The sequence below is a fragment of the Euprymna scolopes genome, chromosome 5 (genome assembly GCF_053919585.1).
Source record: "Euprymna scolopes isolate OS-2025 chromosome 5, ASM5391958v1, whole genome shotgun sequence".
In the NCBI taxonomy this organism is placed as follows: Eukaryota; Metazoa; Mollusca; class Cephalopoda; order Sepiida; family Sepiolidae; genus Euprymna; species Euprymna scolopes.
In genome coordinates, this window is record NC_136486.1 from 134,836,798 (window position 1) to 134,862,611 (window position 25,814).

The following is a 25,814-nucleotide window of genomic DNA, read 5'->3' on the forward strand; positions in this document are numbered from 1 at the left end:
TACATTCTATGGAGATCAGGCGCGAACGAACACTCAATAATTTTATTATACCATATTTCTTCAAACTGAAACATAATTATCAAAGTATACTTACGCAAATAGATATGAAAAGTCTTTGTTAAAGTTTGTGCCATATTTCCATGGAGTACAGGCGCGAACGCAGACCCCACAATGTTATTATACCATCCCTATTTAAGTTGAAAATACTTATAAAAGTAATCTTATGTACATCTTTATCAATTTTTTCATTTTTTATTTCCATACTTTGGGGGCCAGGCGCGAACGCTGACCCCACAATTTTAATGATTCACCGTTCTGCCAGATCAAAATACCCATTCCTGATCCTCGATACATCTTCTATCATTATATGTAATCAGTTTTTTAAAATAGTCAACCATATAGGAGCCTATTCGTGACCAGGCACACACACACACACACGCACGCACGCACGCACGCACGCACACGCACACACACACACACACGCGTGCGCGCACACATATACACAGACGTTCAGCTTTATATTATAGATATGTAATCTTCGTCCGATTTCTACGTTAATTGATTTGTAAAATAATGTGTGAGTGTTGTAAACAAACATTTTATTTAAAAAAGAAAATCCAGCCGTTTTCAACGCTAACCATATATATATATATATATATATATATATATATATATATATATATATATATATATATATATATATATACATGCATATATATTCATGCATATATATATATACATATATACACACGTATATACATACATATATACATATATACACATATACATATATATACATGCATATATACATGTACACACACATATATACATACATATATACATATATACACATATATATACATGTATACACATATATATACATATATACATATATACACGCACAAATATACATATATAGATGTATATATATACACACATATATATATAAATATATACACACATATAATACAGATATACATATACACACACAATATAATGTTGTTATTGTTTCCGCTGTTGGCATCCGGCAGACAATGTATATTTACTTCACAAATCAGCCTGTGGTTGAATTATATCGTCTGATATGAATGTACAAGCCTATCCGGTGACGTTAGGTTCTTCTGTTGCAATTGCTATAGATGTAAATAGCATCTGCTTATGACAGTTTGATGTCTACTGTGTCAGTTTTCTTTCATTCCCCCTCCAGTATTGATTTCTGCTCTTCTCACTCTTCTTGGCAATGCTTTCACAGCACGGTGTACTTAGGGCAGAGTGTCGCAGATTCGTCGTAGTTCATTCTATTGAAGTACTTCTTTAATACTCATAGTGATGCATTTTATAAATATACACATGCGTATATCATTCAAACATCACCGTGTTTTAATATATGGTTTAGTGTTAGTTTTACTCATTTAGAACTACTTTAAAGCTTCACCGCTCACTCATTTTATGACAAAATTTAAAACAATTTTTACAGTTCATAGGTCAACTTTTCAGCTATATTTTGAAATAAAAAAAAAATCAATTTTCGTTCATTAAAATAAAAGTTGTAATAAAATTACTGATGTTTAAAAGTCTTCAGATTTAATAAGAAACGTCAGGGACGATTTCTTTTGATTGGCTGTTGGTTACCATAGCATATCGTCAGTACCTTCATAAATCATAGCAGAAATGTCATTCGCATGCCATCTATTTTGCGTTAAATAGAGAAATTTAACAAAAGTAATGCTCTTTGCCGTGTTAGGGCTGATAATCTTTCACTTACGACATCGTCCGTTAATACCGTTTCTCTCTTTTTTGCTGTTCTAGGGCTAATAATATTTCACTTATAACGTCGCCCGTTAATTCTGTTTCTCTTTTTTTGTCTAAATTTTCTGTTTATTTACTTACTTTTATTTGATTTTTTTTTATTTAATAAATTTAAAAAATTGGTAATATTTTTTATGTTTTATTGACAATGCGTATAATATTGAACACAAAAAAGAAAATATTATTTCAAAGCAAAGCCTGGAAAATCATAGATTACATAGACAGACACGAGCATGAAAGTATTATGGATGAGATGAAACTTAGAAAAGTAAAAGGACTAGTTGTAAAAACTGGAAAAGAAAAAGACAAGATATGCTAGCAAAAAATATAATAAATTTATGATTTAGAATATTGCACCGTTAAGAATTAAAAAAAATTAATTTAACATTATATATAAATTCATAATGCTGCAATATTTTAAGTTGTAAATTTATTATATTTTTCACTAGAATATCTTGTCTTTTTCTTTTCCAGTTTTTAGAACTAGTACTTTTACTTTTCTAGATTTTATTTTAACCATAGTACTTTTCATGTATGCATTTTCTATGTAATACACACACGCACACACGCACACACATATATATATATATATGCATATACGTACATATATACATACATAAATACAATTATACGTACATATATATATATATATATATATATATATATATATATATATATACATATATATATATATCCGTACGTATATACATAGATATATACATATACATACATATATGCATACATATATATACATATTCGTACATATATACATATACATGTATATATATGCATATCTACACATATATACATATCTACATGAATATATATATAGAAACATATATACTTACGTGAATATATAAATAATATATGCATACATATATGCATGCATATATAGATACACTAGAAATCCACCTGGCATTGCCCGGTCGTAAAATGCGCTTAAATATATTTTTTATTGATGCAGATTTTGTATATATTAGTATATAATATTGGACCCAATATATAGTAATGATTTAAAAAGTAAAAAAAAAAAAAAAAAATAGAAATGAATCGTGCACCAATACCGAGAATTGAAACCAAAATGTTTAGCCTACGATTTAATTTTTCCTTTAACGTTAATGCCCGAGCTATGAAGTCATGTTCGCTGAAAGGCTAACAATTAAAACATAAAAATCGACTTCCACCTGGCAAATTCCATTTTTTTTTTAAATTTTCAGACTTTTGCACTGATTTTTCCGGGATAAAACCGAAATATAAAGTTTCGCATTGGTTCAAATAAACTATTTATGAATTTTCATGTCTGTAGACTAAAAACTGAAAGAGGAGTTTAATAGGCAATTTTTTAAACAAATATATATATACGCATACATAAATATAAAAAGAGTTTTGTGTTTACTATCACTTTTTTACGCAAATATTACGCAAGTATAAATCATGTAGAATACCCGCATGAATATAATTACACATAATAGTTAACTAAAGATGATCATCGCATAAGAAAACTAAAAAAACTAATAGGGAATTTATTTAAATGAACGTTAAAAAAATATAGATCTTTTGCAGATGAATTTCAATTCCACGATCCATATATAAAAAGAAAGTTGTATTTTCTTTTTAAATAAATAGAAAAAGGGGTTTTAATATGAATATCAATACAAAAAATATAGAGGTATAGATATACTTGCATATATGATGACAGAAGTTTCATCATGCTATCTCTTCAGTTAAGTGTTGTGTAACCGTGTGCATGTAGGTGACTTTTCAATCCCGTTTTAGTCCTATATTAAACTACACATACGTGAACTCAAAACTTTCCTTTTTGTAAAGGTGATCGCATGATAATATTTTGAATCCTCGAATGTCGTGTCAACTCACATTAAATTTGCGGATTAGACCACAAATATGACAAATTAACGTTGCCGGATGTGCTGTAAAAGCCTCTTCATAAAACTGTCGTTTGTCTTTGATTGTGTAATTTCATATGATTTACAAAACCAACTTTTGACAAAAAGGTATCTGCCACATACAGTGCACTTGAGTTCCTGTTGTAATTTCTCTGGCATTATATTTTCGTCCTGCTTTTTAAAACACGTTTTAACTATTTGATAGTTCAAGAACTACAGTGTAAGACGTTTAAGTCCTCCAGTTAATATTAAGTATTCTCCAAATACAACTTTGGTGAAACCTTTCCAATAACTTGAGATGCCTTCTATATGTTGTCTCTGACCTATATAGCAGAGTAGTGATAATACATGCTTTGTAAACACTTAGATTTTTTTTTGATGTGATTCCCCGATCTGACCACACACGTTTCTCCAATTTGTCAAAAGCAGAACAGGCTTTGGCTATTCTATGATTTATCTCAACATCAAGGGTACAATCCTTAATCAACGTACTACCCAGATATACAAAATTGTCCGTGACATTTAACTTCTTACCATCAATCAATATGTTTGGTTCAGCATATGACATTCCTATAGGAGAGTAACACATAACACATGTTTCCTTGAGGCCAACATCTTTACAAGCCTCTGATAACTTGTCCATAATCATCTGTCGCTTCTGAAAGTGGAACAAGGTCTGCATCATCTGCATAGAAAAGTTAAAGAACTAGGTTCTGAAAAGTTTTCGACTTTGCGTTGACATGTCTAAGGTTAAAAAGTTTACCTGATGTGCGGAACTAAAATTTTACTCTAATATCACAATTGTTAAAAGAATGCACCAGCATCACAATTGTTAAAAGCATGCACCAGCATCACAATTGTTAAAAGCATACACCAGCATAACAATTGTTAAAACATGCACCAGCATCACAGTTGTTAAAAGCATGCACCAGCATCACATTTGTTAAAAGCATGCACGAGCATCACAATTGTTAAAACATGCACCAGCATCACAGTTGTTAAAAGCATGCACCAGCATCACATTTGTTAAAAGCATACACCAGCATAACAATTGTTAAAACATGCACCAGCATCACAGTTGTTAAAAGCATGCACCAGCATCACATTTGTTAAAAGCATGCACGAGCATCACAATTTTTATAAGCATACACCAGAATCACAATTGTTAAAAGCATGCACCAGCATAGCAATTGTTAAAAGCATGCACCAGCATCACAATTGTAAAAGCATGCACCAGCATCACAATTGTTAAAAGCATACACCAGCATAACAATTGTTAAAAGACTACACCAGCATCACAATTTTTAAAAGCATGCACCAGCATCACAATTGTTAAAAGACTACACCAGCATCACAATTGTTAAAAGCATACACCAGCATCACAATTGTTAAAGCATGCACCAGCATCACAATTGTTAAATATATACACCAGCATCACAATTGTTTAAAGCATGCGCCAGCGTCAAAATTATTGAAAGCATACACCAGCATCACAATTGTTAAAAGCATACACCAGCATCACAATTGTTAAAGCATGCACCAGCATCACAATTGTTAAAGCATACACCAGCATCACAATTGTTAAAAGCATACACCAGCATCACAATTTTTAAAAGCATACACCAGCATCACAATTGTTAAAAGCATGCACAAGCATCAAAATTGATAAAAGAATGCACCAGCATAACAATTGTTAAAAGCATACACCAGCATAACAATTGTTAAAGCACGCACCAGCATCAAAATTGTTACAGTATGCACCAGCATCACAATTGTTTAAAGCATACACACGCATCACAATTTTTAAAAGCATACACACGCATCACAATTGTTAAAAGCATACACCAGCATCACAATTGTTAAAAGCATACAACAGAATCAAAATTGTTAAAAGCATACACCAGTATCACAATTGTAACAGCATAACCAGCATCACAATTGTTAAAGCAGGCACCAGCATCAAAATTGTTACAGTATGAACCAGCATCCCAATTGTTAAAAGCATACACACGCATCAAAATTGTTAAAAGCATGCACCAGCATCACAATTGTTACAAGCATGAACCGACATCACCATTGGTAAAAGCATACACCAGTATCACAATTGTTAAAAGCACAATCCAGCATCACAATTGTAAAAAGCATGCACCAGCAACACAATTGTTAAAAGCATACACCAGCATCACAATTGTTAAAAGCATACACCAGCATCACAATTGTTAAAAGCATACACTAGCATCACAATTTTAAAAAGCATACACCAGCATCACATTTGTTAAAAGAATGCACCAGCATATCAATTGTTAAAGCATACACAAGCATCACAATTGTTAAAAGCATGCACCAGCACCACAATTTTTAAAAGCATATACCAGCATAACAATTGTTAAAGCATGCACCAGCATCACAATTGTTAAAAGCATACACCAGCATCACAATTATTAAAAGCATACACCAACATCACAATTGTTAAAAGAATGCACCAGCATCACAATTGTTAAAAGCATACACCAGCATCACAATTGTTAAAGCATGCACTAGCATCACAATTGTTAAAAGCATGCACCAGCATCAAAATTCTAAAACGCATGCACAAGCATCACAATTGTTAAAAGCATACACCAGCATCACAGTTGTTAAAAGCATACACCAGCATCACAATTGTTAAAAGCATACACCAGCATCACAATTGTTTAAAGCATGCACTAGCATCACAATTGTTAAACGCATGCACCAGCATCACAATTGTTAAAAGCATACACCAGCATCACAATTGTTAAAAGCATGCACCAGCATCACAATTGTTAAAAGCATACACCAGAATCACAATCGTTAAAAGCATGCACCAGCATCACAATTGTTAAAAGCATACACCAGAATTAAAATTGTTAAAGCATGCACCAGCATCACAATTTTTAAAGCATACACCAGCATTACAATTGTTAAAAGCATACACCAGCATCACAATTGTTAAAAGCATACACTAGAATCACAATTGTTAAAAGCATACACTAGAATCACAATTGTTAAAAGCATACACCAAAATCACAATTGTTAAAAGCATGCACCAGCATCACAATTATTAAAAGCATACACAAAAATCACAATTGTAAAAAGCATACACCAGAATCACAATTGTTAAAAGCATACACCAGCATCACAATTGTTAAAAGCATGCACCAGCATCACAATTATTAAAAGCATACACCAAAATCCCAATTGTTAAAAGCATACACCAGAATCACAATTGTTAAAGCATGCACCAGCATCACAATTGTTAAAAGCATGCACCAGCATCACAATTGTTAAAAGCATACACCAGCATCACAATTGTTAAAGCATACACCAGCATCACAATTGTTAAAAGCATGCACCAGCATCACAATTTTTAAAAGCATATAGCAGCATCACAATTGTTAAAGCATGCACCTGCATCACAATTGTTAAAAGCATACACCAGCATCACAATTGTTAAAAGAATGCACCAGCATCACAATTGTTAAAGCATACACCAGCATCACAATTGTTAAAAGCATGCACCAGCATCACAATTGTTAAAAGCATATACCAGCATCACAATTGTTAAAGCATGCACCAGCATCACAATTGTTAAAAGCATACACCAGCATCACAATTGTTAAAAGCATACACCAGCATCACAATTGTTAAAAGAATGCACCAGCATCACAATTGTTAAAAGCATACACCAGCATCACAGTTGTTAAAGCATGCACCAGCATCACAATTGTTAAAAGCATACACCAGCATCACAATTGTTAAAAGCATGCACCAGCATCAAAATTGTAAAACGCATGCACCAGCATCACAATTGTTAAAAGCATACACCAGCATCACAATTGTTAAAGCATGCACTAGCATCACAATTGTTAAAAGCATGCACCAGCATCAAAATTCTAAAACGCATGCACAAGCATCACAATTGTTAAAAGCATACACCAGCATCACAGTTGTTAAAAGCATACACCAGCATCACAATTGTTAAAAGCATACACCAGCATCACAATTGTTTAAAGCATGCACTAGCATCACAATTGTTAAACGCATGCACCAGCATCACAATTGTTAAAAGCATACACCAGCATCACAATTGTTAAAAGCATGCACCAGCATCACAATTGTTAAAAGCATACACCAGAATCACAATCGTTAAAAGCATGCACCAGCATCACAATTGTTAAAAGCATACACCAGAATTAAAATTGTTAAAGCATGCACCAGCATCACAATTTTTAAAGCATACACCAGCATTACAATTGTTAAAAGCATACACCAGCATCACAATTGTTAAAAGCATACACTAGAATCACAATTGTTAAAAGCATACACTAGAATCACAATTGTTAAAAGCATACACCAAAATCACAATTGTTAAAAGCATGCACCAGCATCACAATTATTAAAAGCATACACAAAAATCACAATTGTAAAAAGCATACACCAGAATCACAATTGTTAAAAGCATACACCAGCATCACAATTGTTAAAAGCATGCACCAGCATCACAATTATTAAAAGCATACACCAAAATCCCAATTGTTAAAAGCATACACCAGAACTACAATTGTTAAAGCATGCACCAGCATCACAATTGTTAAAAGCATGCACCAGCATCACAATTGTTAAAAGCATACACCAGCATCACAATTGTTAAAAGCATACACCAGCATCACAATTGTTAAAGCATACACCAGCATCACAATTGTTAAAAGCATGCACCAGCATCACAATTTTTAAAAGCATATAGCAGCATCACAATTGTTAAAGCATGCACCTGCATCACAATTGTTAAAAGCATACACCAGCATCACAATTGTTAAAAGAATGCACCAGCATCACAATTGTTAAAGCATACACCAGCATCACAATTGTTAAAAGCATGCACCAGCATCACAATTGTTAAAAGCATATACCAGCATCACAATTGTTAAAGCATGCACCAGCATCACAATTGTTAAAAGCATACACCAGCATCACAATTGTTAAAAGCATACACCAGCATCACAATTGTTAAAAGAATGCACCAGCATCACAATTGTTAAAAGCATACACCAGCATCACAGTTGTTAAAGCATGCACCAGCATCACAATTGTTAAAAGCATACACCAGCATCACAATTGTTAAAAGCATGCACCAGCATCAAAATTGTAAAACGCATGCACCAGCATCACAATTGTTAAAAGCATACACCAGCATCACAATTGTTAAAAGCATACACCAGCATAACTATTGTTAAGACATGCACCAGCATTTCAATTGCTAAAAGCATACACCAGCATCACAATTGTTAAAGCAGGCACCAGCATAACAATTGTTAAAAGCATGCACCAGCATCAAAATTCTAAAACGCATGCACCAGCATCACAATTGTTAAAAGCATACACCAGCATCGCAATTTTTAAAAGCATACACCAGCATCACAATTGTTAAAAGACTACACCAGCATCACAATTGTTAAAAGCATGCACCAGCATCACAATTGTTAAACGCATGCACCAGCATCACAATTGTTAAAAGCATACACCAGCATCACAATTGTTAAAAGTATGCACCAGCATCACAATTGTTAAAAGCATACACCAGAATCACAATTGTTAAAAGCATGCACCAGCATTACAATTGTTAAAAGCATACACCAGAATCAAAATTGTTAAAGCATGCACCAGCATCACAATTTTTAAAGCATACACCAGCATTACAATTGTTAAAAGCATGCACCAGCATCACAATTGTTAAAAGCATACACTAGAATCACAATTGCTAAAAGCATACACCAAAATCACAATTGTTAAAAGCATGCACCAGCATCACAATTATTAAAAGCATACACCAAAATTACAATTGTAAAAAGCATACACCAGAATCACAATTGTTAAAAGCATACACCAGCATAACAATTGTTAAAAGCATGCACCAGCATCACAATTATTAAAAGCATACACCAAAATCCCAATTGTTAAAAGCATACACCAGAATCACAATTGTTAAAAGCATACACCAGCATCACAATTGTTTAAAGCATGCACCAGCATCACAATTGTTAAAAGCATACACTAGAATCACAATTGTTTAAAGCATGCACCAGCATCACAATTGTTAAAAGCATACACCAGAATCAAAATTGTTAAAGCATGCATCACAATAACAATTTATAAAGCATACACCAGAATCAAAATTGTTAAAGCATGCACCAGCATCACAATTGTTAAAGCATACACCAGCATCACAATTGTTAAAAGCATGCACCAGCATCACAATTGTTAAAAGCATACACCAGAATCACAATTGTTAAAAGCATACACCAGCATCACAATTGTTAAAAGCATGCACCAGCATCACAATTATTAAAAGCATACACCAAAATCACAATTGTTAAAAGCATGCACCAGCATCACAATTATTAAAAGCATACACCAAAATCACAATTGTAAAAAGCATACACCAGGATCACAATTGTTAAAAGCATACACCAGCATCACAATTGTTAAAAGCATGCACCAGCATCACAATTATTAAAAGCATACACCAGAATCACAATTGTTAAAAGCATACACCAGAATCACAATTGTTAAAAGCATGCACCAGCATCACAATTGTTAAAAGCATGCACCAGCATCACAATTGTTAAAAGCATACACCAGCATCACAATTGTTAAAAGCATGCACCAGCATCACAATTGTTAAAAGCATACACCAGAATCAAAATTGTTAAAAGCATGCACCAGCATCACAATTGTTAAAAGCATACACCAGAATCAAAATTGTTAAAGCATGCACCAGCATCACAATTGTTAAAGCATACACCAGCATCACAATTGTTAAAAGCATGCACCAGCATAACAATTGTTACAAGCATACACCAGAATCACAATTGTTAAAAGCATACACCAGCATCACAATTGTTAAAAGCATGCACCAGCATCACAATTATTAAAAGCATACACCAGCATCACAATTGTTAAAGCATGCATAAGCATCACAATTGTTAAAAGCATACACCAAAATCACAATTGTAAAAAGCATACACCAGAATCACAATTGTTAAAAGCATACACCAGCATCACAATTGTTAAAAGCATGCACCAGCATCACAATTATTAAAAGTATACACCAAAATCCTAATTGTTAAAAGCATACACCAGAATCACAATTGTTAAAAGCATGCACCAGCATCACAATTGTTAAAAGAATGCACCAGCATCACAAGTCTTAAAAGCATACACCAGCATCAAAATTGTTAAAGCATGCACCAGCATCACAATTGTTAAAAGCATACACCAGCATAACAATTGTTAAAAGCATACACCAGCATCACAATTGTAAAAAGCATACACCAGCATCACAATTGTAAAAAGCATACACCAAAATCCCAATTGTTAAAAGCATACACCAGAATCACAATTGTTAAAGCATGCACCAGCATCACAATTGTTAAAAGCATGCACCAGCATCACAATTGTTAAAAGCATACACCAGCATCACAATTGTTAAAAGCATGCACCAGCATCACAATTGTTAAAGCATACACCAGCATCACAATTGTTAAAAGCATACACCAGCATCACAATTTTTAAAAGCATATAGCAGCATCACAATTGTTAAAGCATGCACCTGCATCACAATTGTTAAAAGCATACACCAGCATCACAATTGTTAAAAGAATGCACCAGCATCACAATTGTTAAAGCATACACCAGCATCACAATTGTTAAAAGCATGCACCAGCATCACAATTGTTAAAAGCATATACCAGCATCACAATTGTTAAAGCATGCACCAGCATCACAATTGTTAAAAGCATACACCAGCATCACAATTGTTAAAAGCATACACCAGCATCACAATTGTTAAAAGAATGCACCAGCATCACAATTGTTAAAAGCATACACCAGCATCACAATTGTTAAAGCATGCACCAGCATCACAATTGTTAAAAGCATACACCAGCATCACAATTGTTAAAAGCATGCACCAGCATCAAAATTGTAAAACGCATGCACCAGCATCACAATTGTTAAAAGCATACACCAGCATCACAATTGTTAAAAGCATACACCAGCATCACTATTGTTAAGACATGCACCAGCATTTCAATTGCTAAAAGCATACACCAGCATCACAATTGTTAAAGCAGGCACCAGCATAACAATTGTTAAAAGCATGCACCAGCATCAAAATTCTAAAACGCATGCACCAGCATCACAATTGTTAAAAGCATACACCAGCATCGCAATTTTTAAAAGCATACACCAGTATCACAATTGTTAAAAGCATACACCAGCATCACAATTGTTAAAAGTATGCACCAGCATCACAATTGTTAAAAGCATACACCAGAATCACAATTGTTAAAAGCATGCACCAGCATTACAATTGTTAAAAGCATACACCAGAATCAAAATTGTTAAAGCATGCACCAGCATCACAATTTTTAAAGCATACACCAGCATTACAATTGTTAAAAGCATGCACCAGCATCACAATTGTTAGAAGCATACACTAGAATCACAATTGCTAAAAGCATACACCAAAATCACAATTGTTAAAAGCATGCACCAGCATCACAATTATTAAAAGCATACACCAAAATTACAATTGTAAAAAGCATACACCAGAATCACAATTGTTAAAAGCATACACCAGCATAACAATTGTTAAAAGCATGCACCAGCATCACAATTATTAAAAGCATACACCAAAATCCCAATTGTTAAAAGCATACACCAGAATCACAATTGTTAAAAGCATACACCAGCATCACAATTGTTAAAAGCATACACCAGCATCACAATTGTTAAAAGCATGCACCAGCATCACAATTGTTAAAAGCATACACTAGAATCACAATTGTTTAAAGCATGCACCAGCATCACAATTGTTAAAAGCATACACCAGAATCAAAATTGTTAAAGCATGCATCAAAATAACAATTTTTAAAGCATACACCAGAATCAAAATTGTTAAAGCATGCACCAGCATCACAATTGTTAAAGCATACACCAGCATCACAATTGTTAAAAGCATGCACCAGCATCACAATTGTTAAAAGCATACACCAGAATCACAATTGTTAAAAGCATACACCAGCATCACAATTGTTAAAAGCATGCACCAGCATCACAATTATTAAAAGCATACACCAAAATCACAATTGTTAAAAGCATGCACCAGCATCACCATTGTTAAAAGCATACACCAGCATAACAATTGTTAAAAGCATACACCAGCATCACAATTGTAAAAAGCATACACCAGCATCACAATTGTAAAAAGCATACACCAGCATCACAATTGTTAAAAGCATGCACCAGCATCACAATTGTTAAAAGCATGCACCAGCATCACAATTGTTAAAAGCATGCACCAGCATCACATTTGTTAAAAGCATACACCAGCATCACAGCGAAATATATGGAAAATAATTTAATAGCAAGTATATTACATTGTTTAACATCGTTTTAGCTTATCAAACAGAGATTCATTAAAGTTCACTCGGGCTTTCATATTATGGTGTAACTACTGAAGCAACCCCGCGAAACTAGTAGGACAACCTAGTTTCCTAAGAATCTTCCAGAGTGTATTGCTATTAATGGTATTGTATACAAAGGTACTCGCTGCTCCATACTTTTTCCATTAGCTGTTTCGCAGAAAATATCATGTCTATTGTACCGCGGACAGATCTAAAACCACATTGATCCTTTGGGATGATAGAAGCACAAATCTATTTCAGCAAACGATTTAGCAACATCTTTGCTAAAACCTTCCCACTGCTTCAAGCAAGTTAATGTCTTTATAAAAACCATAATCAGATTTGACCCTTTCCTTTATAGATTGGGATCAATTTTGCATCAATCTAATCTTAAGGAATAGCATGACCATGCCAAACAGCGAGGATGAGTGTATGAACTACGTTGATAACACTATCATCTCCAAATAACAATAATTCCACGTGTATCCCGTTAAGTGATGGTGCTTTCCCCTTGTTAATCTCTGGTAATGTGCTTTTGGTCTAATCAATGCTGAGATCAGTCATCATCTCGCCAACGACCTCCTTTTGAGGGAGACTATCAATAACTACATAGTTTGCTTCAGGCAGATTATCAAAAGGATTCCGAAAATGTTTTGTCCATCGTTCCATGATCCCCTCAGCATTGTTGAAAAGGACAGAACCATCTTTGGATTTCACAGGTGTCAATGTTGGAGGCTGCGGCCCAAAATCGTGTCTGATTTTGTAATACATATATTTCTAATTTTTGTAGTCATAATCTGTCTGTATGTTTGCTAACATTTTGGCCTACCACTTGTTCTTCATTCGACATATCCTATGCTGTACTTTTAATTCAGCTTCTTTGTACACTTTTTCTGCAGTTATGTTAGCTGATCCATTAAACATTATTTGTGAAGCTTTTACTTCTCTTCCAAAAAGATTTCATCAAACTAATCCCTGTTCGATTTTCGTAAAGCGAAGAATTTCAGCTCCTTTACTATATACTTATAACTTGAATTGTTCCCAAGTTTCGTCAAATGAAATATTAATAAATGAGGTCATACAAGTTTCACACGCTTCCTTATTTTGTAACTAGGAGACATCGATGCGTTTAGGCACCTTTACTTCATTGGCTATAACCTTTTTTCTTATACACAACTTAAGTTTAGCTCGAACAGGTTTATGATCAGTCTCACAGTCTGCACCAGACATAACTCTTACTGTACACATATCATGAAGATCACGTTTGCACATGATGATATCATCAAGAATATGGCCATGTTTTGATCTAGGGTGTATTCAAGTTACCTTGTGAACGGGGTTTTGTTGATAGAAGGACATTTATACTACAAGATTATGTTCAGTTTACAACTGCAAAATAAGAATCCTATTATCAATTATTATTGATGCCTTACCAAAGCCATATTTTTCCAAGACACCCCGGGTGTTGTGGTCATTTCCGACCCGAGCATTAAGTCTAAATGCAACAAAATCTTATCTGCTTTTTGGTATCCTTTTGATACATTTCCCAGGTCTTCATAAAACTCCATTTTGACATCCTGCCTACTATCCAAAGTAGGGGCATATACTGATATAACTGATACGTAACGATCACAAGGTAAAGATACCCTCAATAACATGATTCGTTCTCTAATTCCACAAGGTTGTTTTAACTCAGATGTGATATTTGTCACGACCATTTAGAAAAAGAGGCCTAAAGCACATTGATGACGTCACGTATAGAAAGTAGTTAGTAGTAGGCACAAATGACGGCTAGTTTCGTACACGTGTTTTGCTGATTTGTAAAAAATGATTTTCGTTGCGTTGCAAAGCAAAGTTTGTATTTAAAATATCAGGTCTTCTTTGTAAAAGGGAGTTAATATTAGGGGGTTCGTTAAATGTTGTTGAATAATAAGATTTGGTTGTACGTAAATAAGACCCACTAAGAATGCGAATTTGAGTCTGTGTTGAGATATAAATATAGAAGAAGAAAAGAAAAAAAGATTCTTCCATTCTTTCTTTTTCTTTTCTTCTTTTCTCCCTTGCGTCATTTCATATTCTTTTTGATCTCTTAACCTCTTCACTAATGTATGTATGGATGATAGTGGCGGAGCGGGGATATACAAGAAGCTAATGTAAGTCGTACATTTTCTGACCATGTAAAAATTCTAGTCAAATTAAAAGCATTTTCATAACTGAATAACCCCGATTTAATCTGAAACCCTTTTAGCATAGATATGTTGAATTCACATTCCACTGCTGATTGAACCTATACGCACTAGTATGTTAAAGATTTAGAGCGAGCATCACACATGCATACGAATACTATTCTTTCTAGTTTTCCATTACGTCTATCTCGATCTTTACCCCCCTCCATCCGTTCCCATCCATTCCTATATCTTAAAAGAGAGAAATCTGCACCCCTATTGAGTCTTATTTACATAAACCAAATCTTATATTTTACAACATTTGACGGAACCTCCTGATATTAACTCAAGGAACAAGGGAGACCTGATATTTTCATTGCAAACTTTGCTTTCGTATAAGCTTTATCGCCAAAAGAGGTCTCTAGTTACTAGCAACTAGTTGACCGAAATACAGTGTCGGCAAAAATAAAGTCCGAACTTGCAATTTCTTTCAGAAACTGCAAATTTAAACTGAATTTAATGAAACTGTTTAAACAACCTATACCAGTTGATTCGCCCTTTATTCATCTATAATTTTACCTGTTAATTTTTGACTTTTAATTGAAATATTCTAGTGTTCACTTCAATTTAAGAATATGACTTCAAATTCAGGAGGCAAAAAGAAAGTCCGCAGCAACAAATTCGCTTAAAAACAGCTTAAAATATCGCCCCTAAATCAATTTTAAATATCCACTAACAAGCAACAAAGCATCTTTAATCGTAATTGTTGTTGTTCCAGGTTATACAACGTAACATTTAGTCCATATACCACGACTTTCTCTTAGTGATCGTCAGGAGCTCATTAATCTCTGGTTTATCCAATCGAGAAATCAACCGCAGATTGAAATATGATGAGAAAACAGTACGAAAGACAATGCAAAAGCACCAAAACACCAGCAGTGTTCGTAATGCACCTAAATCTGGTCGTACTTGAGTTACTTCTAACAGGGGAGACAATACTATCAAGATCCGAAGCCTAAGAAACAGATTTGAAAGGCTCCCCAAATCCAACAACAGTACAGTCTTGTAAAAAGTGCTCTCTTTCTACTGTCAAGAACAGATTAAAGGAATTTCATTTGCGAGGATATGTTGCAAGACACCAGCCAATGATTTCTGTAAAGAACAAAAAAACGCCGTCTAGACTTCGTCAGATGTAATGAAGATCATTACTCTTGATATTGGTCAAAATGTTTTTTAGCGATGAAAGCAAGTTCAATAGGTTAGGCAGTGATGGTAGGCCGTACGTCCGTCGGAGGAAAGACGAAGAATTTAATCCATTTGTTTTATTTTACATGGTAGTCACCACTTATCAAGGCCCGGAAGCCCATTGGGGATAAGGCGGTCAGTTTCAACGCTTCAAGGTGGTGTAGGTTCAGTTTTGGTGTGGGGCATTGTTAGTACCAATGGTCCAGAGCCTATAGTTCGCTTGCAAGGTCGAATTAATTTGACCAAGTACATTAATATGTTGACTGAGCATTTTCTACCCTACTTTGGTCAGAATTTGGATGATAATCCCATCTTCATGTAGAATAATGCTCTCATTCACATAGCTGGCAATGTCAAGAGGTTCTTGGAAGAGCATGATATTCCGTGTTTGGATTGGCTTGCACAATCTCCAGACCTCAATCTTATCGAAAACGTATGCATTGCATCAAACAACAGCTACGCAATGATAAAATTTCAAATTTGGCAGAACTTTGGACAAAAATTAAAGAAAAGTGGGATGCCCTTTCCCGGAGTATTGCTGCAATCTAATTCAAGGAATTCACAAAAGATTGCAGGCTTTCAAATTGCAGAAGTACTATACTACTAAATATTAACTAGTTCATTGTGTTCCTGTTGTATTTGTGTTGTAATTATGCCCTAAAGTCATATATATATATATATATATATATATATATATATATATATATATATATATATATATATATATATATATATATACACTATCAGGCCGCCCGGCGTTGCCCGGTCTTAAAATATGCAGAAATATTATATTTTAATAAATAATTTGATTAATGCAGATTTCTTATTTATTATAAACCTAAATTCCGTTAAATTCTTAAAAACAACAACAATTAAGCAAAAACACAAACAGAACCCGTGACACGTGCATGCGATTATTATGTTTCTTTCCTTCTAAATAGTTCACTTCTTGTAAGTCAAAAAAATTACTTGAGCTGAGATCAAAACCAAAACCTACAGAAAGTGAATTAAGTACGATAAATATAGGACCAGCTTGCCACGACTTAAAAATGTATTTTATAGATATATAGATCTACACGTATTTAAATGGCAAGTGCTCTAACGAACTCAAAGCACTAATACGACAATAACATCGACAAACCCGACAAGCAGCAAAATCCCACCTCTACATTATACAAATTCATAAATGCTGTAAAACCTTCTACTCGAATAGCTTTTTTCCCTCGGACTACTGCACTTTGGAATTCCCTCCCGGGTCCCTGCTTCCCTGACTGTAGTGACATGCAGAAATTCAAGTGAAATGTAAACAGACACCTCGCTGCCCAACTTCGTAAATAGTATCCCTGCAAACCTGATCCAACGAGTAAGAGGCTCTGTGCCTTTTTTTGGGAGTGAAATAACAATTAAAATAAAAATAAAGGAAATAATGAATGGATTAAAAAAACTGACAAAACAATTGTACAAACGAAGCACACACAAACACACACAAACATACGCAAAGAAGCACACACATACACATACAAACACACACACGCGCGCGCGCACACAACCACACACACAGAGAAAATGTATCCAAATGTGTAGCGAAATAATGTTAAATTAACTTAATGTAGCGTATATAATTTATTTATACAGTCAGACGTAACACAACGAACGAAAGCTGCAAAAATCTTAAATTCGCTCTTCATTATGATAAATCTGAATTCAAGATCCGAAAATTGATTCATTTGTCGACACATGCCCCCAAGCACGCGCGTACACCCCTCCCCCACACGCACACAACATTTTGTGTGGGTGAAAGTGACGGTCTCGGAATTCCGTCACTTTTTGTATAACAATGTCTACCTTCTTAATTTAAACGCTACTATTTTTAACCGTAATCGTTCTCAATTTATTAAAATTACGCGTATATTTTACTCGCGATTTATAAAAGAAATGTAACAACAACGGGTTTTTTTTTTTAAAATGGAATGGTGCGTTGGTGCGCCACCGCCGCTCCTAAAAAAACAAAGCAAAAACAAAACAAAAACAAACAAACAAAAATAAAGACGAAACTAGAAAAATCCCATATGACTTCTATAAAGTAAACTCCCACACAAAGCAACGCGATATTTTTCAATGAATCATTCGGATTGAAAAGCAACTCATTTCGTGCTGTCACTGATGCAATTATAAACAAAAAACGCCATATTTACGGTGTTTGGTATGGTTACAAGTAAATTATCTCCCCTTCATCCGAGTAATAAACGTTTTGAGTTCATTTTCTTCTTATTAAGACATAATGTTAAGGGAAATGGACGCTATTAGAAGAAATCGTCCGATAAATAACACCTGTTTTTTTTTGTCGGCAACTTCCTCTTTCTCACTGAAGAGTTTGACTCTGCTCTATCATTACTTTTATGGTAGGTGCTCGACTGAGCTCCAAGCTATGGTCCTCCCAGTAAAACTTGTCTAGCTACGACAACCGTCAATAACTTGCCCCACTCTCTAGCTATGCTCAGTAGTTTTTTTTTTACATAGAGTTCACCACTTATCAAGGCCCAATGGCCATTCGGGGATAAGGGTTATTGTGTGTACAGTAATCAGTGGGATAGTGTAGCAATAGTATTGGAGAATTGATAAGGTGTCATTACTTAGGGGGGGGCGGTTCATCAGAAATTTGTTTGTGTTGGACTTGAAAACATCCAGGTTGAAGTCGGGAGGGAGACAGGCAAGCGGAACAGAGTTCCACAGGCGTGCAGTTCTAAGATAGAAGCTTTGTTCATGGAATCCACGTTTTGATTTAGGCACAGATAAAGAGTGGGGAAAGTTTTTGGCAGTGGATTCAGCTAGTCGGGTGTTTTTTGAAAAAGATTGGCGAGGGGGGGGGACCAGAGAATGGAGCTCAGACGAGCACTTGCCATGGAAATAACGATAGAACAAAGACAGGCTCGCTACATCTCTTCTGTTGGAAAGAGGTTGCAGGGTAGAGAAAAGGGCATCCCCCACCAAGCCACGAAGTCTATTTTGTACTCTGTCAAGGCAGGATAGGCTGTTTTTAGCAGCTCCTGCCCAGATGTGGCAGCAGTACTCCATCTTTGGACGTACTTGGCTCTTATATAGATAGAGAATTGCATCAGTAGTGAGATATCTTCTGGAGCGGTAGAAGGATCCCACCATTTTCCCAGCGACCTTGGTCACAGAAACGAAATTTCCATGAACAGAGTTACTTTCCTAGAACTGTCCGTCTGTGGAACATAATATCGTGTGGCTGCTTCTCGGCTGATTATAGCATGGTAATTTTCAAATCTAAAGTGAATAAATTCCCGTTGAACCATTAAAAGAAACTAGAATCTAAGGAATATCCCTGCCATCCTAGTAATTATACGAGCAATTGAACTCATGAAACTAAATTTCAAAATCTAGTTGGAAAATATACCCGGAGAACAAAGTGCAAGATAGATTCAAGTAATCGCACTTCAAGGGACAGGTAAAATCTTAAAAAAGATTTATTATTTTGAATATATAAGAGATGGATGCCCCATTCCCATTGATGAAAAAAATTGGAAAAAAAGTAAGATAAAAATATACACATGAAGACAACTGCTCTTTATATAATAGATTAAGTGAATCCAATTTTTTAAATAAAGATATCCAGATTTTAGAATTTATACTAGGCAGGGGGGGGGGAAGAAAGAAAGAAAAACCACGTTGTTGTTTTTTTTAAAACGAATTAAAATCTATTAAAATCAATAATTCATAAAAAAACTTTTTTTTCCAAAAAGATAAAAGCCGGATAATGTAAAACTTTTTCTACTTTTAATAGAATTTTAAATTGTAAATTAAAGAAAGCAAAAAAATAAAATGAAATAAAAATAAAAATAAAATTAAAAAAATAAGCACCATTCACCGCAAATTTTTCTATCCATAGATAAACAAATAAATATTTTTTAAAGCTTTTTGAATCAATTAATTTTTTTTTGTCTAAAATCAAATATAGGATGATTTGCTATAAGAATATGCAAAAATATAACGTTAGTACCTGAATTTCAAATAATTTCATCTTTTATCTCAATATGTAGAAATCCCGCATCGAAATTAAAAAATCCAAAATTTAATGTTCATTTTTTTAAGAAACTACGGAAGGCCTTACAAGACAAAATGAATTCATAATTCGTAATTTTAGAAAAGGGCGAGGTAACGATTGTTTGTAAAAACAGAACAACTTATAGTCGACCATGCGTGAATTGATATCAAGTGACAAGAAATTGCCGAAAGAAATTATCGTATTTTTAACAAAATACGCAGTTATTTATCGACTTTTTTTTTGGTATCGATTTTTTTCTACACAGTGATCACCACTTATCAAGGCCCGGAAGCCACTCAGGGATAAGGGTTATTGCAAGTACATTACGTTAGTGTGGAGATTTGATGAAGTGTTTACTTAAGGGGGCGGTTCATTAGGAATTTGTTAACATTGGACTTGAAGACATCCAAGTTGTAGTCCGATGGGAAGCAGGCAGACGGAACAGAGTTCCACAGGCGTGCAGTTCTAAGAAAGAAGCTTTGTTCATGGAACCCGCGTTTGATTTAGGCACAGATATAGAGTGGGGAAAATTTTTCACAGTGGATTCAGCTAGACGGATGTTTTTCGTGAAAGATTGGCGAGGGGGGACCAGAGATTGGAGTTCAGACGAGCACCTGCCATGAAAATAACGATGAAACAAGGATAGGCTGGCAACGTCTCTTCTGTGGGAGAGAGGTTGCAGGGTAGAGAAAAGGGCATCCCTCACTAAGCCACGAAGTCTATTTTGTACTCTTTCAATGCAGGATAGGCTGTTTTTAGCAGCTCCTGTCCAGATATGGCAACAGTATTCCATCCTTGGACGTACTTGGCTTTCAATGCATTTCCTATTTAATTAAATTCGGATTTTCAACCTTAAAACCTGATACGTGCGCAGTTGTTTTTTTTGTTTGTTTTATTTACAATCCTCACCATCCCCACAATACAATATATTTTGCACAGTTTCGGGTGATTATTTTAAGCATATTTCTACCCACAAATAAAGAAAGGGGGTTGTAGGCAATATATGTTTATATATAAATATTGATTATGGGAAAAATACACCATTAAAAATTCGTTCTTCACTTAATAATCGGTAAAAATTTCGTATTGATTGGATAATTATTTGAATTTTGGTAGATTTTTAAAGAGAGATCCGCCAAAATTTCTTACTTTCTCCTTCCGTTTTTGGCCGTGCCTAATCTATACGAATTTAAAATTTATCCTGCTATTATTATGCCAAATATTCTTGGTGTAGGCATAACACACACGCATGTATATAGAATAAAAATATATTTGTTTTACTTGTAATTATACCCAAGACTGATTCTTTTATATTTCTCACCGCATTACTTTTATAAAGTGAAATTTGGTTTTAACTGAAATCACTTACATTAGAAAAAAAATGTTTTCTCAGTATCCGTTTCAGCTTGGAATTTTGAGTACAATACATAAATAAACTGGTGAAAATGTATTTTTTTTTTTGAAAATAGTAAAACACATTACAATTGTTAAAAAGACAGTGACTTGAATTTATAAATAAATATAAGAAAACACAAAGCGATACTTATCACGCTACACAAATAAGTAAAAGTACTTGAGACTCAGAGAAAACGGGAAAAGAAACGTCTCGGTCGCGTAAATTAAGCGATAGAAGGCAAGTGATGCACAAGATTGTAATAAAATACTAAAAAACCTTATCCGTTGAATACTTAGCGAAGAAGTAACAACTTGAAGTGTTTATTACTGTTATTATTTGTTGTTTGTAGTAGTAGTAGTAGTAGTAGTAGTAGTACCACTACTGCTACTACCAGTGATAAGACACACCTGCTAATGGTGCTTGCTTCGTGCTACATTTGGTATCATCTATACATCAATATCGTAGTACCTTTAACGTACGTACGTTTGTCACCGTTTCCAGATGATAGATTATTCGATTGGAGATCCTACTAATTAAAAAGAGGGTTAGAAAGTGATAAACATTAAATTGGTATATAGATACGCTAATTTAATAATGTTCGTAGTTTGTTATCACCTTCTATTCTCTTTTTTTTAATAAATAGGATCCTGATCACCGAAGACGCAATGTAAAAATAAGTAAATAAAATAAAATAAAAATGATGTCCCTTATGGGCCGTACGTGAAACTAAAATATACCTTCTTGCTCTTCCGGCTAGGATCCAAAGGTAATATCTGTTCTGTCTAAAGCATAATGATATCTATAGATAGTATATAATGATAATAGTGTTTCCGTTTGCGCCGGGCGTCCATACAATAGAATCCAATGAGGATATTGAAGATAAATCGTAATAACCAGATATATTTTGACATTACATTAACCAGATTACTTAGATTAATATTTTTACAGTTTTAACAAAAGGGCTACAATTATATCACGGCGTCTCCATTTTCATATGAAATATGTTGCTGTGGAATTTCCATGGGTCTCGCGAGTTCTATATAATAATGTCATCATCATAATCATCATACTCAATAGTAGTAGTAGTAGTATAGTAGTAGTAGTAGTAGTAGTAGTATCGGTATTTTATTCTTGTCCAAATAAAATCGACGACGAAAAAATAAAACAGATACACAAAACAAAACAGAACTTGCATGTAAAAAACAACATCAACAACAATAATAATAATAATAATAATAATAATAATCATAATAATAATAATAATAATATATAGCACTCTCCCTCGATACTAGCGCACAAATACATGTATTTGGTGACTTCAATGTCCACCACAGTAACTGGCTAGGATTCTCAAATCACACAGACGTAGCTGGTAGCGCCACATATAGCTTCTCTATATCTCATTCCCTATCTCAGATGGTTACATTTCCGACACGTTTCCCAGACCAGCACGATCAACATGCCTCACTTCTAGATCTCTTTCTGACAACAGTTCCCAATGACTGTACAACAAATGCCCATAGCCCACTCGGGAATGCTGATCACGCTGTGATAATGGTAGAAATCAGCCTAAATTCTCGCCCCAAAACTGAAGACCCACTACTCAAAACAACGAGGTATTACAAAAAGGCTGATTGGGAAGCCATCAGGGAGCTCATCAGAGATGCCCCATGGCAAAATATCTTTACTCTTCCAGCGGAACAGTGTACAAATGAGACAACTGAATGGTTCAAAACTGCTATTGAAGCACATGTTCCCGCACGGAAATACTATAGCAAGCCCCACTCCTCCCAATGGTTTACTTCTGCTTGTGCAGCTGCCATTTGTCAAAGGCAGCATGCGTTCCGCAGATTCAACCGACATAAGTCCAGCTCAAATAAACAGAAGTTTATAGAAGCTAGAAATAATTGTAAGAGAGTGATAGACACAGCTAAGTCAGATTACTCTGAAACCACTAGAAAGCGCATCGAAGCACAGAAATTAGGAACCCGGGATTTTTGGAAAATCTACAACAGCGTAGTTAATAATGGACAGTCAATTATTCCCCCACTAACAAACAATCATGAGGTTGCTTGCACGGCAACTGACAAGGCTAATCTGCTTGCCAGTCGGTTTACCTCAAACTCCACACTGAACTCGGTACACCACTCACTCCCTGATTTTCCTCTGCGAACAGACGCCACACTTGACGACTTGAAAATCACCCCTTCTCAGGTACATGCTATTATAAAAAACCTAGACACCTCTAAAGCATGTGGACCAGATCTCATCCCGGCTGTGCTATTAAAAAAATGCTCTGCCGAGGTTGCTCCAGTTCTGTCCAAACTTTACAATAAATGCCTTAACGAATCTTGTTTTCCCGACTGCTGGAAAACCGCCTCTGTGGTACCAGTCTTCAAGAATTCTGGTGAAAGAACTGACCCACTAAATTATCGCCCCATTAGCCTCCTCCCGCTTTTCGCCAAAATATTTGAGTCCTTAGTTAATAAAGCCCTAGTCCAGCACCTAACAGCTGCTAAACTCTTGACTGACAAACAATATGGATTCAGGCAAGCCCGTTCAACAGCAGATATCTTAACTGTAGTTTCTGAACGTATATACCGTTCATTGGATAAAACAGGGGAGGGTAGAGCGGTGGCCCTTGATATATCTAAGGCTTTTGACAGGGTATGGCACGATGGTCTTCTAAGGAAAATTAGATCATATGGAATCACTGGAAGAATTCATAACGTAATTAAATCCTTCTTAAGTAATAGAAAAATCAAAGTTGTCCTCGACGGACGTACATCCAAACAATATGACATAAATGCGGGAGTGCCTCAGGGGTCTATCCTTGGACCTCTATTGTTCCTGATATTCATAAACGACCTCCCTGATAATATTGTTTCGGAGATGGGTATATTTGCCGATGACACCACTCTCTATAACAGATATGAGGGGAAAACAAATGAACACATATCCAAGAAAATGGCAGAAACACTAGAGGATGACCTCCAATCCGTAGTGGAATGGGGACAAAAATGGTTGGTCTCATTCAATGCTGCTAAGACTAAGCTTGTTTCCTTCAATAACTACAAGAAACCTTCTCTACCACCAATAGCAATGGCCAAGAACACTTTGCCTGAAAGTACTTCTTTTAAACTCCTCGGCCTAACGTTTACAGGGAATATGAACTGGAATAGATACATTGAGAGCATTACCAAGGCTGCTGCAAGGAAGGTTGGCTCCCTCTACCGTGCTAGAAAACTACTTACGCCTGCCAGTATCCTATACCTCTATAAGGCAACAATTCGCCCATGTATGGAGTACTGTTGTCACATCTGGGCTGGTGCATCTGCTGCTTGTCTCTCGCTCCTGGACAGGGTTCAAAAAAGAGTCGCAAACCTGATAGGTCCTGAACTGTCATCTGGGCTTCAACCTCTGTCCCATCGACGAGATGTTGCATCCCTCTGCCTGTTCTACAAATACTTTAATGGTGAATGCTCTGACGAACTGCAAACACTTGTACCTCCCCGACGTAACTACCCCCGACAAACCCGACAAGCTACTAAGTCTCATCCCTTTACAGTGGAGATCCCTAGGTGCAAGAAAGCCTTTTACTCCAATAGTTTCTTCCCCAGAACTGCGGGTCTTTGGAACTCCCTTCCGGGATTCTGCTTTCCCAACTGCAATGATATGCAGAAGTTCAAGTGTAATGTTAACAAACATCTTTCTACTCTTCTCCCTTCATAATGACCCCGC

General features: G+C 35.1%; 1 protein-coding gene across 7 annotated transcripts in view; it reads right to left on the reverse strand.

Annotated features, from left to right (window-relative positions):
• The window catches only part of LOC145276991 (carbohydrate sulfotransferase 15-like), a 180,183-nt gene that overhangs the window by 124,090 nt on the left and 30,279 nt on the right, over positions 1-25,814 (reverse strand). Inside the window, exon 3 of one of the 7 annotated variants that reach the window (XM_080128562.1) lies at positions 4,248-4,371. The exons of 5 other annotated variants lie outside the window; for them this stretch is intronic. The gene's annotated coding sequence lies outside the window, so the exon portion shown is untranslated. Of the gene's footprint in view, positions 1-4,247; positions 4,399-25,814 lie in introns of all 7 variants that reach the window. One more of the 7 variants, XM_080128561.1, reaches the window with a different exon arrangement.